This window comes from Panthera leo, chromosome B4 (genome assembly GCF_018350215.1).
Source record: "Panthera leo isolate Ple1 chromosome B4, P.leo_Ple1_pat1.1, whole genome shotgun sequence".
NCBI classification, from domain to species: Eukaryota; Metazoa; Chordata; class Mammalia; order Carnivora; family Felidae; genus Panthera; species Panthera leo.
In genome coordinates, this window is record NC_056685.1 from 27,991,825 (window position 1) to 28,010,901 (window position 19,077).

Consider the following 19,077-nt stretch of genomic DNA (forward strand, 5'->3'; position numbering starts at 1 on the left):
TTTACTGAATATTTTAAGCCCGCTGTTGAGGCCTGCTGCTCAGAAAAAAAAGATTCCTTTCAAAATATTATTGTTCATTGACAATGCACCTGGTCATCTAAGAGCTGTGATGGAGATACACAACAAGACTAATGTTGTTTTCATGCTTAGTACCACGACATCCATTCTGAAGTCCACGGATTAAGGAGTAATTCTGACTTTCAAGTCTTATTAAGAAATACATTTCATAAAGCTATAGCTGCCACGGTGATTCCTCTGATGGATCTGGGCAAAGTAAATTGAAAACTGAGTTATGGAAAGAAGACTTTCCTTCTGGAAAGGATTCATCATTCTAGATGTCATTAAGAACATTCATGGTTCATGTGAAAAGGTCAAATATCAACATAAACAGGAGTCTGGAAAAAGTTGATTCCAACCCTCATGGATGACATTGAGGGGTTCAAGACTTCAGTTGGAGGAAGTCACTGCAGATGGGGTGGAAATGCCAAGAGAACTAGAATTACAAGTGGAGTCTGAAGATGGGGCTTAATGGCTGCCATCCCGTGATAAAACGGGATGAGCAAAGAAAGTGGTTTCTTGAGATGGCATCTACTCCTGGTAAAGACTGCTGAAATGACAACAAAGTTTTTAGAATATGATATAAATTTAGTTGATAAAGCAGCAGCAGGGTCTGAGAGAGTTGACTCCAATTTTGAAAGAAGTTTTACTGTGAGTAAAACACTATCAAGCAGTATCGCATGCTACCGAGGAATAGTTCGTGAAAGGAAGAGTCAATAACGTGGCAAACTTCTTTGTTGTCTTATTTTAGGAACTTGTCATAGCCATCCTCACCTTCAGCAGCCAGCTTCCTGATAGCAGCCACCAACCCTGAGGCAAGACCCTCCCCCAGCAAAAAGATGATGACTCCCTGAAAGCTCAGAGGAAGGTAGCATTTTTAGCAATAAATTATTTTAAAATTTAGGTACATACATCGCCTTTTTAGACATACTACTATTGTACACTTAATAGACCATAGTATATTGTACACATAACTTTTATATGCACTGGGAAGCCAAAACATTCATTTGACACATGTTATTGGATATTCACTTTATTACAGAGGTCTGGAACCAAACCCGCCATATCTCTGAGGTATGCCTGTACTCAAAAATAGTTGTTCTAAGGTGAATTTTAAGTAGGAAGTGAGCTAAATGTATTCCCCATGTAATTTCTCCTCAAAAGCCTTAACAAACTGTTATTTGCAGAAGAATTTCAACAAATAATGACTATTTGCCCTACAATTAAAAGTAGAATGGCTGTTTGACATTTAGAATTCAAAAACGGAAAGTTCTTTTATCCACCCTGCCTACCTTCAGGATTGCATTTTTCTTACTATTTGCCTGTGGGGGACTCAGCTGCTTTTCCAACTTTGGGTCACAGTGCCTTAAAAAACTATAGTATAATTTGATAAATTACACGAAAAGGGGTTTGCCTAAGGACCTCCCTCTATTTGCCTTTGATTCTATTTGCCTCTTGGGTGGGAAAGAGGGAGAGGAGTCATTGTTGGAAGGGATGGGAATAGCAAAGATATGCTGGCAAGGGAGATATACAAGGTCAAGGTGAAAGCATCCATCTCCTGCATCTTCTAAGGCAGTGCTACTCTTGAGCTGGCTGAGAGGGACAAATTGTCCCAGGGGTAGTACACACCACCTGGAACTGACAAAAGGGATTAAGAATGATGATGGGTGGCCGTTGGCTCTCAGACTGTCATCTGTGTATCTTTATACAACCAGATGCTTTCTTGGATTGATCAGATTGATTCCAGGCCCACAGAGCAAAAGAATCATAGAACAGAGTCATAGGATGTGAAAAGTGGAAGAACTGTGGATATGACCTCCCTGATATCCAGAAGCCCAGATATTTCCCATGACTTGCCTGAATAGCACACGGGGCAAATGGCTGAACTGGGAATCCTAGCACAAAGACCCCCAGTCCATATCCCCATATGCTACACAATGTTCATAAGGTGGGTCCAATATTTAGAGTCTGTCTTTCTTCTGCATTCATGCCTAAAGCAACAGGGACAGTGGGGAAGTGAGAAGGAGATGCCTCCTGGCTCAGGCCTTCTGAGAAAGGTTTTTCTGGACTTTAAAACTCCAAGAGTGCCTGGGTGGCTCAGTCAGTTAAGTGTCCAACTGATCTCATGGTTCCTAAGATCCAGGCCCACGTCGGGCTCTGTGCTAACAATGTGGAACCTAGTTGGGACTCCCTCTCTCCCTCTGTCTCTGCCTCACTCTCCCTCAAAATAAATAAATAAAACACTTAACAAAATCCACTCACTTCCCCTTCCCCAAATCTCCTACTCTCTTTTCTCTTTACTGCCTTTCATTTAGACAATCAAGTGTACAGAGCAGAGAAACCTTGGGGTCCATGAAAAGACAATGTAGAGATTATTGCCACTAAGGGGCTTCAGAATCATTCACTAAAGTATGCTACAATAACTCTGATAATAACATAAATTCATAAATCTAGGGGCACTTCATCCCCAAATCCCTCCTCTTAGGAAGGTAATTTATCACACCATCATTATGATAGATCTTCGTAAATGGGGCACTTCAGGAGCTCCCTCCATTTTTCCCCATAATTCCCACAGCAGTGTTTTCTTGTTGAGACCTGCACTGGCCTTACTATCAATAGGCCTGCCCACATTTATCAGTTTGCAAATCATATGAAATGTATGTCTTTTCTTAATAAACATACATGGTAATCAGTCATATTAAACATGAGAGTGTCTTAAAAATGAAATTCTTTAATACCAGTGTTTCAATGACCACTCTATCTGGGTCATCTATAGTACTCCTCTCCCCTTACAAGATTTTTAGAAATAATTTTCGTCAGGGCACCTGGATGGCTCATAGGTTAAGCATCCAATTTTTGATTTCAACTCAGGTCATGATCTCATGATTCATGAGTTCAAGTCCACATCAGCCTCTATACTGGCAGTGGAGGCTGCTTAGGATTCTCTGTCTCCCTCTCTTTCTGCCCTCCCCATGCATGCTCTCTCTTTAAATAAATACATAAATAAACTTTATTTAAAAAAAGAAATAATTTTGGTCGATTGAATGTTTTCTCTGTGTAAGCATTATTTAAAATATCTTGCATGTTAGATTCATTTATATCTTGTAATAACTTCATGTAGGCTCTGATATTATCTCATGTTATAGATAAGGAGACTGAGTTACAGAGGTTAAGTACAATGATTTGTCAAGTGCCATACCTAGTAACTAACAGAGCCAGTATCTGAACAGGGGCAGCCTGGCTTCACGTTTGTTTCCTATTAACCATGTTACACTACCTCTCTTGAGGTCAGCTAGTATGCAATAGTTGTGTGTGTGCATGTGTGTGTGTGTGTAATATGATATAGTTGAAAAGAGCACAGATTTTAAGTCAACACAATGCTGAGCTTAAACCCAGCTCCACCTCTATATGCTATTTGCTTTAAACAACTTTTAAACGACTTAGTTTTCTCACCTATAAAATGAGAACAGAAATGACTACACTGCTGAGTTAAAGAATTAAATCTGAAATCTACAGAAACGGTCTAGGTGTGTGTGACTCCTAGCAGATGCCCAGTGTAAGTTAGCACCTTCTCTTCCCTCTGTTTTGGACCCAATTATCTAATCTGGCTGATCTGGTCATCCATTGTCATTAATGTAAAGCTTAAGAAAAGAAGGGTTGGAGCACATTATGGAAATTATATACAGTACTTCCTTTCAGCTGATTCTTTGGCTTCCAGACTCTTAGGTGTTTCATTACTGTCAAAGCATGAAAACAATCCTCAGGAACTGTATTTTCAATGAGAAAAAGATGAGGTAGGAGGAAACAGATTGACCAGTGTGTAAAATTTTGGTACACGTTTTTGTTTCTTGTATTTATATAGTCTCAACATCTTATGTTGTTTGCCTAGGGCATTTTCCTTCCTAGGACATATGCTCAGGATCACAAGAATAACACAGCTCATCACCTCCTTCGGTGTATGTTCTTTTTTCCATTTGTTAAAAATGTTAAGAGGTTTTGACTGGTAAGAAAGGCAATGGTCCTTTTCAAACCAATCTACTTTACATTATTTTTAGTTCAAATGTCTAATGCAAAGGACTTGTGCAAAGTGTGTCCAGGTTTATCAAAACAGAACATTTTTCAGTTCCAAAATTAGGAGTGAAACCTACTGTGGCCAGCACCAAGGTGCTCAACCTTGGCTGACCACTCCACACTCCTGGGCACAGGACAGGACAGGCTCTGTCAAGGTGAAGTTTGAGGATCTGGAAGGTGTTCAGCTCTCACAGCCCTAGGCCACAATGTGGGGATATTTCAGGAGAGCTTCAAGGGACTAAACCGTGTGTGACTGACTGGGAAAATGTACATATTGCCTGTACGATCACAAATAGAAACTTTTCTTAGGGAAAGTGTCATAAAGAACATGGATGGTCAATCTGTTTGCTTCTTCTAGAGAGGACACTCTGTCTCGCTTGTTTTAACATGTGGTGCACGTATCTGCTAGCAATCCTCTTAGTGCACTACCAACTGAAAATCATCAAAGCCTTGAGACCAAACCTAACCTTTCCATAATGTCACAGAATTGCATATGTGGAAAATGCATCATCCCAGTCCCTGCCTCCCTCCACACAGTGAGTATTTAACATATTCGGGGCAGAGTATTGTCTATGTGCTTCTGCAGTGTCTTCAAGGAAATACTCTCTAATGTTTGGTGACCCAACATTGATCTTGCACATATTGTGTTTTAGGATGGGTGAGTGAATTGGAGTCATAAGTAGAAAAAAAGGACATGGAAGGAAAGACAAGAACGCCTTTGCTGAAGTTGCACAATACAGAGAGCATGGATTTTAAAGACAGAGAAGGTGGTTTCAGCTCTGTTACTTGCTAGCTCTGTCACCTTTTACAAGTAATTTAACCTCTGAGCCTCCCTTTCTTCATCTGTAAAATGGGGATAGTACTAGTCTTACATGAATTGGATTACACATAGTGATAAAGATCTATTATTACTGAGTACTGATCATATACAGCATTTGGTCCCAGCACTTTATGTGTTATAACTCATTTAGCAATCAAAACAATTCTAAGGAACAGATTTTATTGCAATCTTGACTTTTCACTGAGGGACTGAAGCACCATCATTGACAGAGTAGGCCATTACTATTAATAATCATGATGTCAATATTGTTGGGATTTAAAAGCATAACATCTAACAGTAAAAGTAAGTAAAATCAACAGGAATTTCTTTACTTAAAAATATTATAGAAACAAAATTTATATAGGAAAAAACTGAATAGGGGTAAGATAAATCACTCTTTAGATTTACATTTGACTTCTTCCCCTTTTATCTCTTTTTCCAAAATGATAGGCCATCATGAAAATCATTTGCCATACATGAGCTTTATGGTCTAAACAGCTCTGTAAAGATGTGATTAGAAAGTGAAATTATTTCCAAGTCCTAGTGAGAAGAGAGAAAATGGATGGTGGAAAGTATAAACAAATAATTCTTCAAAATGTCCCCCAAATAAAAGATAAGCATTTCCAAATTGAAAGGGGTAAGCACAATGAACAAGAAAACACCCACACCACATCACATCATCATGGAAATTTATGAATATCAGAAAGAAGAGGAGACCCTAAAATCTTCCCCAAAGGATAAATGAGCAAACAAACTTGCAAAGCGTCTGGTGTCAAACAGCACCAAACTCCCCAATGACACAGGAAACTAGACAACAATGGAGACACTTCTCCAAAAGTTTGAGGCAAAAATTATTTCTAACCTAAAAAATTATACTCAAATTATCAATTATTTCAGGTATTTTATGAAATTGAAAGGCTCAAGAAGTTTACCTCATATGTGTATTCTTTCTCAGGAAACTACTAGGGAATCTGCTCCACAAAAAATAGGAAGTGAATGAAAACAAAGGAAAACTTGAGATACAGGAAATAGAGGATGTAGGAGACTAAGGAAATTCCCAAGAATTAGCGAAAGAATCTTCCAGAGTGAAGCTGTGCAACAGCCCTGGACAACAAGGCCATATTTCAGCAAGATCGTTAGCCATTGGAGAGAAATCTCCAGAGAGGGGAAAATGGAATTGATTGATTTGCCGTAAGTTATTTTTTAGTTGTCTGCCAGCTATGTTACAGCATTAGAGAAAAATATATAGTGATAGATACACAGAAACTAAGCAAATAGGAATACAAGCAAGGTAATTGTAATTCTAGGAAGACTAAAAAGTGCTATAAAAAAAGGAAACACAGTATACTACCTGAATAAGTTATATTAAAGATTTATGGAGTCCTATTAATGTAAATAATAACTGCTGACTTAGCCAAAAATTGAAATTTCACTATATAGGGAGGATGGGAGACGGGTTGTGGATGGGGAGAGGTAAATATAACTATATTTAGGTAGCCCTACATACCAAAATATCAAGTTGACATTGTCTAGAAGTCATAAACTAAGAAACTTGTATTCAAGTAAATTACTTACAATGTGGAGAAGCAGATAAAAGAATTGAATCTGGTTGCCCTTGTGTCATCATTGGTTTGAGAACTGAAGACAGATAGTGAGGGGAGTATTGTTTTCAACACAACTTTTAGTTTAGTTTTGTGTTTAATAAACCTAAATGTGTAATTGATACACATTCTATTAGTTCCAGGTGTATGGGCTTTAAGGTTTTTTAATTTCAAAATATGTAAATATGCTCATGCACTACCTTACAGATGAAAAAATCAAAATAATACATTTAGAAAGGACTAATCTTGACTAGGTAGACTTCATCAGTGATGCTGTTAGCTTTAAGAAGCTGCTTTAAAATTTTTTAATTAAATTTTTATTTACGTTTATTTATTTAAGGGGAGGGGCAGAGAGAGGGGGAGAGAGAGAGAATCCCAAGCAGTTTCCCATGCTGTCAGCAGAGCCCGACTTGGGGCTTGAACCCACAAACCACCCAAGAATCATAAGATCATGATGTGCGCTGAACTCTGACACTCAACCGACTGAGCCACCCAGGCACCCCACTGGTTCTATTCTCTTTTTAAGGCATATAATTTCATGAGTGTCCTTTCTTAGGCTCAAAAGGAAAAAAAAAAAAAACAAACCTCTCTAGGAATTAGTCCCAAATCAATTACCAATACATTTAAAATATGCTTTATTTGCATTAAAAAAAAGAATAGAACACATTTTGACAGGGGAAAAGAACATTTCCAAAGAGGTTGAAAGCTCTTCCTCATGTGTGTAACATGGAATTCCCATGCTGGGGAGCTGTCTTTTCTGGAAGAGAGGAGCTGAATCCTCTCCCAAATGAATATCTGGGAAAAAGATCTCAGAAGTGTAGGGTTTTTTTTTTTCCTTCCCTGATTGGAAACATGTTTGACTCTGAATTAACACTCCTTTCCTTCTTCTATCTATTTGTGCTACATAAATTTCCAAATGTTCTGAGTTTCTGGGTAAAGTGATATTAAAGCCTCATTTCCATGCATCCAATACATTGTGACATTTGAAAGCCTGTCCAACACTATAGAAACCATAGGTCACAGGTAGATTGTTCTAAAGCCAAAGTTGTCATTTTCATGCCACCATTGTTTACAGTACTAGAATTCTAAAGCCCCATAAACTGTGTGAAAAAAAGGAAGAAAAATGCTTTATATTTTCTATAAGGGTAGTGTAAATATGGCCTGCCTGTGTATTCGATAATTTATACAGTAATTTAATTTTTAGTTATTTATAATCATATTCACAAGAATTTTAGGAATAAAGGTAGCCTGATCTGGAGTATGCTTTTCCCCTTGAAGATCTGGGCCTGTCTTCTGAAGAGGAGTAGAAAGATAAATCTTTCCTAGAGCTCCTACTAGCTTCCTACACCCAACTTTTGTCTCATCATTGCTCTTTGTCTGCTGGCCAGCTGGCTCATAAGTTGTCTCTCTCAACACCCTTCTTAAGACTAATTACTGTGAAAGGTACCACATAAATTAATTGATTTTAGTTGAATATGACTGGAAATAAACATGAATATAGAAAGTACATAAAATGTTTTTCCTTTAGACAAAAACCATATGATCATTTCAATAGATAGAGAAAAAGCATTTGACAAATTACAACATCCATTCATGATAGAAACCCTCAACAAAGTAGATTTAGAGGGATATTACCTCAACATAAAAAAGGCCATATATGAAAACCCACAACTAATATCCTCAATGGGGAAAAACTGAGAGCTTTTCCCATAAGGTCAGGAACAAGACAAGGATGTCTACTCTTAACCACTTTTATTCAGCACAATACTGGAAGTCTTAGCCTCGTATCAGAGAACAACAACAACAAAAGAAATGAAAGGCATCCAAATTGGTAAGGAAGAATTAAAACTTTCACTATTTGCAGATGACATGATACTATACATAGAAAATTCAAAATATTCCACTAAAAGCTGCTAGAATTGGTAAATGAAATCAGTAAAGTCACAGGATACAAAATCAATGTACAGATATCTGTTGCATTTCTATACACCAATAATGAAGCAGCAGAAATAGAAATTAAGAAAACAATCCCATTTACAATTACACGAAAAATAATAAGACACTTAAGAATAAACCTAACCAGGAGGTGAAAGGACCTGTACTTTGAAAACTATAAAACACTGATGAAGGAAACTGAAGATGACACAAAGAAATGGAAAGATATTCCATGCTCATCGACTAGAAGAACAAATATTGTTAAAATGTATATATTACCCAAAGCAATTTACACATTTAATGCAGCCTCTATCAAAATACCACCAGAATTTTTCACAAACTAGAACAAACAATTCTAAAATGTGTATAGAACCACAAAAGGCCCTGAATAGCCAAAGTAATCTTAAAAAAAGGAAAGCAAAGCTGGAGACATCACAATTCTGGACTTCAAGTTATAATACAAAGTTGTAGTAATCAAGACAGTATGGTACTGGGACAAAAACAGACAGGTAGATCAATGGAACAGAATAGAGAACCCAGAAATAAACCCACAGCTATATGGTCAATTAATCTTTGACAAAGCAGAAAAGAACATCCAATGAGTAAAAGTCAGTCTCTTCAACAAATGATGTGGAGAAAACTGACAGCAACATGTAAAAGAAAGAAACTGGACCACTTTATCACACCATACACAAATTCAAAATGGATTCTAGACCTAAATGTGAGACATGACACCGTTAAAATCCTAGAAGAGAACACAGGCAGTAACTTCTTTGATATTGACCATAGCAATTTTTTTTTCCAGATAGGTCTCCTGAGGCAAGGGAACCAAAAGCAAAACAAAAACAAACACAAAACAAACAAAAAGCCCAAAAAGCCTTCTGCACTACATCAAAAATAAAAAGCTCTTGCACAGAGAAGGAAACAATCAACAAAACTAAAAGGCAATCTATGAATAGATATTTGTAACTGACATAGATATGGAAAAGATATTTGCAACTGACATATCTGATAAAGGGTTAGTATTCAAAATATGCAAAGAACTTTTAAAACTCAACACCCAAAAAACAAATAATACAATTTAAAAATGGGCAGAAGATATGTCTAGACATTTCTCTAAAGAAATCATACAGATGGCCAACAGACATATGAAAAGATGTTTATCATCACTTTCTATCAGGGAAATGCAAATCAAAATTACAATGAGATATCGCCTCACACTTGTCAGAATGCCTAAAATCAACAACAGAAGAAACAACAGGTGTTGGTGAGTCTGCAAAGAAAAAGGAACCCTCTTGTACTGTTGCTGGAAATGCAAATCAGTGCAGTCACTCTGGAAGACAGTATGGAGGTTCCTCAAAAAGTTAAGAATACAGGGAGCCTGGGTGGCTCAGTCTGTTAAGTGTCCAACTTTGGCTCAGGTCATGATCTCATTGTTCCCAAATTTGAGCCCCATGTCGGGCTCTATGCTGACAGCTCAGAGCCTGGAGCCTGCTTCAGATTGTGTCTCCATCTCTCTCTGCCCCTCCCCCACTCATGCTCTGTCTCTCTCTCTCCCCAAAATAAACAAACATTTTTTAAAAAGTTAAGAATAGAACATTCCTACAATCCAGCAATTGCACTACTTGGATTTACCCAAAGAATACAAAAACATGAATTCAAAGGGATACATGCACCCCTATGCTTATAGCAGCATTATTTACAATGGCCAAATTATGGAAGCACCCCAAATGTCCATCAACTGATGCATGGATAAAGAAGTTGTGGTACACATATATATATGTCATATGTATATGACATATATATATACATACATCATATATGAGTAATTATTCCTGTGTGTGTGTACACACACACACACACACACACACACACACAAAGGAATATTACTCAGTCTTAAAAAAATAATGAAATATTTCCAGTTGCAAAGACATGGATGAAGCTGGAATGTATTATGCTAAGTGAAATAAGTCAGTCAGAGAAAGACAAATACCTTATGATTTCATTCATATGTGGAATTTAAGGAACAAATCAGATGAACATAAGGGGGGAAAAGAGAGGGAGGCAAACCATCAAACATACTCTTAACTATAAGAACAAACTGAGGATTGCTGGAGGGGAGGTGGTTGGGAGGTGAGCTGGATGGGTGATCGGCATTAAGGAGGGCACTTGGGATGAACCCTGGGTGTTATATGTAAGCGATGAATCACTAAATTCTACTCCTGAAACTAATATTACACTATATGTTGACTGACTGGAATTTAAAAAAAAGTGTGAAACTACAAAAAAGTGGTATATATATATATATATATATATATATATATATATATATGTGTGTGTGTGTGTGTACACACACACACACAATGGAATATTATTCAGCCATAAAAAGAATTGAAATCTTGTCATTTGGAACAACATGGTTGGATCTAGAGGGTATAACTCTAAGTGAAATAAGTCTGTCAGAGAAAAACAAATACCATGTGGTTTCACTCATATGTGGAATTTAAGAAATAAAACAAATGAGGACAGGATAAAAAGAGAGACAGACAATTCAAGAAACAGACTCTTAATTATAAAGAACAAACTGATGGTTCCCAGAGGGAAATAGTTGGGTGATGGGTGATTAAGGAGTGCACTTGTGGTGATGAGCACCGGGTGATGTATGGAAGCGTTGAATCCCTATATTGTATATCTGAAACTAATAAAACAGTGTATGTTAAAAGAAAAAAAGGTTTTCCTTTAGATGGAAACCTATATACACTTACTCCATGGAATACATTTCCACATTAGAAAATCTCTGATTATAAGTCAAAAAGCTTGGATTAAATTTTGTAAATTTAGTTTAGCATGTAATCTATAGTGTTATGAATAAAACCCATGCCATATTCTTGCTGGGAGTTGGTTCTTACTAAAATAGCTCGTGGTCCTCATGTTCCTAGAGGATGTTCAGGCAATTTAGTCAATTTTATTTTTCCATGATGGAAAACTTCTCTAATAAAATGATAGAAAAAGCAAATTTATCCCCCAAATATTTGTTGAACACCATCTTCTGGGTGCTGAGGATTCAGCAGTAGGCCAAAACATACAGAAAGCCCTGCATTAATAAAACCTACTTTGGGAAGGAGGAAGCCAGGGAAGGAAACTCAATGTAAAAGTAGACTTCTTTTTACAGGAATGTGCTGGTCAGCTATATACAGATATTTGCTGTGCAAAATATTCTTGGATTTGGAAAACTTCAGGTTGAAGATTGGTTAATTTAAAATTCACTAATGTATAATGAAGAAATTATTCAGTAATTCAATTGTACTATAGATTTAGTTATGGAGGAAACATGTAGTGCTTACATTTCACTTCCTGTTCCATGGAGAGCCTACACTCTTATCTTACACCCTAATTCCTACATCACAACGTGGCTGTACTTCAGTGTGGCAAAATCTCTATTTCTGTAACATGTTTTTTATATACTTTCAGTGCTAATGTCTAACATTAATGTCTAACATTAATCAATGACTCTCAGCCTTAGGAAGTGTCATATTTTACATGAGAATTCTCCACTTATTTCCACGTAGCAGCAGCAACAACAACAATAATAACAAAAAGGACAAAATAGACCCAGAGTCATGACAATTACCAGATTTTAAAAGGGGGGTAGAGAGGTGGAAAGGAGTGAGCAAAGAATAACTTGATTAATACAGCTGGTCTCTATACAGAGGTCTTTCTCTATCTCCCTCTGCTAGGCAGATGACAAGGACAGGAGAGTCAAAGGGTGGACAGTCAGGGAATCATGGTCAGCATGGAAGAAATCCTGGCACCATGATTTGGGAATCAATGTTCCTTCTAAATTCTTCATTAAATGAGGAATGAGACAGCTAATGGAATAAGGTTAGGGTACTCTTAATCCAGGCAGAGAGAAAAGGGAATTACTTATGGCACAGCACTAAAATAAAAGGCCAGTGGGTGAAGCATTGGTTCTTAACTTGAGTGTGAATCAACATCTCCACGAGGGCTTGTTAAACACAGATTGTTCCTGATACAGTAGGTCTGGGATGGAACCTGAGGATTTATATTTTCAAGGGATAGTGATGCTGAGAGTCCAGGGATCACACTTTGACAACCATTTGGGCGATATATACCAAAAAAGATGCAGAAAGGGGAGGCATATGATAAGCAGAACTCTAAAATGGCCCCCATTATCTTCGTGCCCCTCCTGTTGAGTATAGGTGGAAGCTACACATGTGACAGAGTATCACCGTGATTAAGTTAGTAATAACTTAATTATGAGTAATCAATAGAGAGATTTTCTTGGGTGGGTTTTACCTAATCAGGTAAGACTTTAAAGAACAATGAAGAGTCCGTGAAACATGTTCCAACTGGTCTGGAAGAAAACAACATCTGTATTCTGAACTGCCTATTGGGGCTACATGTCACCTATATTTAATTGACAAATATTTATTAACTGACTAGTATTTGTAAGACTCCAGTGGGGCCTGCTGTGAATTTTTTTTGAAAATCACAGTTCTGTTCCTCAAACGGCTGACCATCTAATAAGAGGGAAAATACAAGAACACAAACAATTTTTCTTCAAGGCAGATTATAATAGAAGTCCTAAGAGAGACATAAGCAAAGTGTTAAAGCAGTTTAAAGGAAGAATAGGTCACATCTGGTTGGGAACAGAAATATTTACTAGAGAAAGAAGCACGGAAGAGAGTACTAAAAAATAAGTAAGAGTACCATAAGCAGAGATATTGGAAAAAGAAGAGCAAAGGGGTTGAAAAAAATGGAAGGATTATTCCAAGGAGATAGACCAAATAAATAAAAGCTTCAAAAGCTTAGAGGTATAAAAAATACAGGGCACATTTGCAGAATTGCAGGTGGTCTGCTACGGGTACAATGTATGTACTAGCAAGGGAGGAGAGAAAAATGAGGCCAGAAAAGCAAGTTACATATACAATGTATGTACTAGCAAGGGAGGAGAGAAAAATGAGGCCAGAAAAGCAAGTTATAAAGGCTTCTAGATGTTAAAAAGGATCAGTAATTGGAAGAAGCAAAATGGGAGTCAGTGATCAGTGTCTATAGAAGTCAGTGGGACAGAATTGACTGATGACACAGTCAGTTGATGATTTACCAGCCTCAGATTCCATCTTTTCTGCTAACAGTTTCAAAATTGTTCCAGAACATTATATTACCCTGAGTTTAAATATAATATGTGTTTGGGAATAATAAGAGTAGAAGTGATATAAGGCACAGAATTCCATTATACTTAGAAAGATAACCTTCATGACAAATTGGAAATCTCTCATATATTTCTCTAGTGGTTTGTATATACTATAAACAGCTTATCCTAACTTTTATTACTCTTAACGCTAGCTAGGTATTTATATCCTAGTAGCTTATCCTTTGCCAACTTGGTCTTCATTTAGAGGAATTTTATCCCCTTGGCTTTTGCTTTCTAAGGACAGAAAATTCTCATTCTGCTTTTCTGAACTAGTCATTAGAAATGTAGCTATCCCTATGAGTCAGCAGAATTCCTTATCTTTCTGATACTGATCAGAAGTGTCCCTATTCCTAATCATAGGAGGTATCACATAGAAGAAAAAGATAACAAAATTTCGTATGTTGAGTAACACTTCCTTCCTGGACCATACAGAGATTTTTCTCACATTATTTGTAATTTTAGCATTTATTTATTTTTGAGACGAGTGTGAGTGGGGGAGGGACAGAGAGAGAGAGGGAGACACAGAATCCGAAGCAACTTCCAGGCTCTGAGCTGTCAGCACAGAGCCTGATGTGGGGCTCAAACCCACAAACCATGAGATAATGACCTGAGCTAAAGTCGGATGCTTAACCAACTGAGCCACCCATTATTTGTAATTTTAAAAAGAGTATTTAAAAGCTCTTGTTTGCATTACAAACATTAAAAATATTTTTTCTTTCAGAATTACTTCCAAATTACTTCTAAATTATATATAACGTCTCTGACATAAAGTGCTTAGTATTTAAATAATAGTGTTAGGGGCGCCTGGATGGCTCTGTTGGTTGAGCATCTGACTCTTGATTTTGGCTCAGGTCATGATCCCAGGGTTGTGGGATCAAGCCCCGTGTTGGGACCTGTGCTGAGCATGGAGTCTGCTTAAGATTATTTCTCTCTCAAGACAGATACCATATGGTTTCACTCTTATGTGGATCCTGAGAAACTTAACAGAAACCCATGGGGGAGGGGAAGAAAGAAAAAAAGAGGTTAGAGTGAAAGAGAGCCAAAGCATAAGAGACTCTTAAAAACTGAGAACAAACTGAGGGTTGATGGGGGAGGGGAGGGAGGGGAGGGTGGGTGATGGGTATTGAGGAGGGTACCTTTTGGGATGAGCACTGGGTGTTGTATGGAAACCAATCTGACAATAAACTTCATATATTGAAAAAAAAGATTATTTCTCTCTCTCTCTCTCTCTCCCTCTGCCCCTCTTCCCCACTCACTCACTATCTCTCTCTAAAATAAAAAAAATAGGGGGGGGGGCTGGATGGCTCAGTCAGTTAAGCATCCAATTCTTGATTTCAGTTCAGGTCATGATCTCATGGTTTGTGAGTTCGAGCCCCGCATCCAGCTCTGCGCTAAGAGCACAGAGGCTGCTTGGGGTTCTTGCACCCTCTCACTCTGACTCTCTCTAAATAAATAAATATTTAAAGAAAATAAATAATAAATAAAATATAAAAACATTAAAATAATAGTGATAGTTGACCTCACTCAGCAACTCAGAAAATTTGGAGCTTTTAAAACATGGTTTAATTTGAAGGTTTGATGTGAAAAACAATCAACTTCCATTTTAGGGGATGTGCTATGGAGTACACCAATGCTCCCACTGAGAAAAAAAAAAATAGAAAAGTAGAAAATGAGATGCACAAAGCATCTATTTAAATGCATCAATGACCTACCGAAGCAATGAGAAAGAAAGGAAGCCAAGACTCTGAAGATTCTGGAGAAGAGACAACCATGGAAAGAAAAGCTGAGAATCTGTAGCTGCTCTGTCCCTAGGGAAATATGCCAATGCTGGATCCTACAATGTGATGACTGGCTGCTAGGGAGAGATGCCAGCAGAGTTTTGGGTGGTCTTGCAGTAGCAGAGATACAAAATTAGGGACTTGTAGGGCTGGTACTCAATTGAACAGGATTGCTGAGAGTTTAGCTGAGCTACTCAATAGTATTGCTGCCTCAGCATACAATTTGTTTAGCCAAGTGGCCTGCAGGGGCCTTGAACTGACACGAGCCCCTCGTGTAAATGCATACCCTAGATAACAGCTCTTAGAATCACAAGCAAAGGTAAGGGCATGCTATGATTCCCCCATCAATCCTTGTGACCAGTAGTCTCCCCCCCCCACCCCACAACTCCCCAGGGTCATCTTCTTTGTGTACTCCATAGAGCTTACCAAAACCTCATTCTGTTTGGCTTTAACTGACAAATATGACCTTAGTTTGGGAACCCCAAAGCACTCTGCCACAGACCCTAATAAAGACATGTGCCCAGGTCCTGACTCTTTCTTTGCCTGCACCTTGTCTTGACCTCTGTGTTGCCTTTTGTTGGGCCATGTACTTTCTCCAGGACTTGTGAATAATAAACTTATCTATTTCTTTTGTTTTTCTTTTCTTTTCTTTTCTTTTCTTTTCTTTTTTTTTTTTTTTGAGAGAGAGAGTGCATGGGTGCATGGGTGCATGTGTGCATGTGTGCATAGGCACTGGGGAGGAGCAGGGTGAGAGGGAAAGAAAGAATCTCAAGCAGACTTCATGCCCAGCATGGAGCCTGACATGGGGCTTGATCTCACAACTGTGACAGCACCAACTGAAATGAAATTGGGAGTTGGAGGCTTAACCGACTGAGCCACCCAGATGCCCCTAAACTTCTTGATTTCTATTTCAACTTCTCTTATGGTCTTTTGTTGAACAATGGCCTACAACCTGGCATCCTGTGTTACATTTAACAAAGTCATAAGAGGGACAGATGAAGCATTAGAATTAGCACATGTATTTTCCCCCAAGATATCTGTTAAATTCTGAAGGTAAATGAGGTGGGAAACTAAGAACCTAAAACAAAGACCACAAAAATCGTATCTGGGTTTCTGACTGAGAAGGAAAAAAAAGTAATAAAATTAGGGACTAGATAGAAGGAGAGGCTCCAGCGAACACATCAGGCCTCCATCTGAAAACTCAAGAGAGCTATACCCTGGAGAGGTAAATGGAGCCTTACCTCCTGTGAACAACGCTTAGTCCTTAATTGGATTTAGGTGATCAGTCTTCACTCCTGCCTAGCAGAGGAAAAGATAAAACTGGAGAAAGATTACATGATCTGGTATCTTGATTTTTTAATATACAACATCCAAAATTAATTAAAAAATTACTTAACATGCCAAGAAAAGGATCATATAAACAAAACTGAAGAGATTAGAAAGATCTCTATATGACTTGGTGATTGGACGTAGGAAACAACAACTTTGATATGACTATGATTAACATGTTCAATGAAATAGAAGAAAAAGAATACATTAAAACACTGAAAAAGGTGAAGTTAAGAACTCAACACATGTATTTAACAAAAAATTATATATAAGGGATTAAAAGGATAAGTAAATCCAAACACAGGTATTGTGAAATATCAATACTAAAAACCAGAGGAAAAAACGAGTGGGAGATACAAAAAAGAATATGAAATACATAGTGAAGCATAGTGAAAAGGTCTAACAAAATGTAATTAGAGTCTTGTGATAAGAGAGAATGAAACTGAAGACATTTTTGAAGAAATAGAGATGACTATTCCAAAAGATGAAAGACATCAAAATACAGATCAGTTAGGGGCGCCTGGGTGGCTCAGTCGGTTAAGCGTCCGACTTCGGCTCAGGTCATGATCTCACGGTCCGTGAGTTCGAGCCCCACGTCGGGCTCTGGGCTGACAGCTCAGAGCCTGGAGTCTACTTCCGATTCTGTGTCTCCTTCTCTCTCTGACCCTCCCCTGTTCATGCCCTGTCTCTCTCTGTCTCACAAATAAATAAACGTTAAAAAAATTAAAAAAAAAAATACAGATCAGTTAGCTCTGTAAACCTCAAGAAGAAAAATATATAAAGAAAGAAAAGTATGCCAAGCACATCAGAATAAAACTTCTAAAAAAAAAAGGACAAAAAGAAAATCTTCAAAGCAGCAAGAGAAAACTTTTACTTTAAAAGGACCCACAGACTTATTGGTAACTTGTCAACAATAATGGAAACCATAAAACGATAGTTTTATGACATAACTAAGAGTACTCAAAGATCATAACTGCCAATCTAGAATAGTACTCCTCAAAGTCTTTCAAAAAAAGACAGTGATACACTTTGAAGAAAAACTGACACTGAGACCATTTGTTGCCAGTAGACCAAAAAAAAAAAAAAAAAAAAAAAAGGAAAATGATCACAGATGAACACACCAAACATCATAACGTCATTAAGAGTTAGAGAAAAAGTAAACATTTAATTGAATACCTACTATACAGAATGATGATAATAATGATGATGTCATCTTATATAGTTCAAACTATAGAAGAACTAAAATGCATATGAGAATAATAAAGAAGGCAGGTGGGGAGTAAATTGAATTAAAAACTTATTATATCTTAGCATTATCTGGGAAGTGTTAAAGGTAATTATTTATAATAGCTTGTTATAAATCAAGAACATAAATTATAATCTCAGTCACTAAAGAAAAGCTAAAGAATGACTAACAAGTAACATATAAAAATAAAATAATAGAAAGCATTAATACAACAGTAGGCAAGAAGAGAGAAAAAAACCCATAAAACACATGAGTCAAATAGAAAACAACAGAAGATAGATTTTTAAACCCAACAGTGTCAGCAATTACAATAAATGTAAGTGGGCTAAATATTCTAAGTAAAAGACTAAGACTGTTAGACCAGGTAAAAAGAAAAACAATTCAACTATACTCCAGTTATAAAAGACGTATTTTAAATATAAGAGCACAGATTAAAGTAAACATATGAGAAAAGTTGCTTTAGTTATATTGACATCAAATGAGTAGATCTGGAAACAAGAAGCATTACCAAAGATAAAGAGGGACTTTTCATAACAAAAAAGGGATCAATCCCCAGAAAATATAAAAATTCTAAATGTTTATTCATCAAAAGACAGACATTCAAAATATGTAATGCAGAAATTAGCAGTACTAAAAAAATGGTCCAAATTATAATCATAGCAGGAAGATTTTAATATACTTATCTAAGTAGCCGACAGAGCAAGCAAGCCAAATCTTAGAAAGACTATAGAAAATCTGAACAGCACAATTAACAAATTGGTCTAATGTACCAAGAAGAAAATAATTCACATTCTTCTCCAAAGTATATGAAATATTTAACAAACTCTACTATATTCTGGGTCACAAAAATGTCTCAACAAATTTTAAAACACAACATCATTTACAGTAAGTATGTTTTGACTACAGTGGAATTCAGCTAGAAACTGATGCTAATCTCAACTCTCTGCAAACAAAAACAACAACAACAACAACAAACATACACTATACTCCATTAAACAGATGTGAAAAGTAGCATTTTAAGAGGT

The 19,077-nt window shown here is 37.1% G+C and overlaps 1 long non-coding RNA gene across 1 annotated transcript in view; it reads right to left on the minus strand.

The window, feature by feature from the left end:
* Positions 1–19,077, minus strand: part of LOC122224023 — a 68,803-nt gene that overhangs the window by 17,991 nt on the left and 31,735 nt on the right. The gene's annotated exons all lie outside the window — the stretch shown is intronic.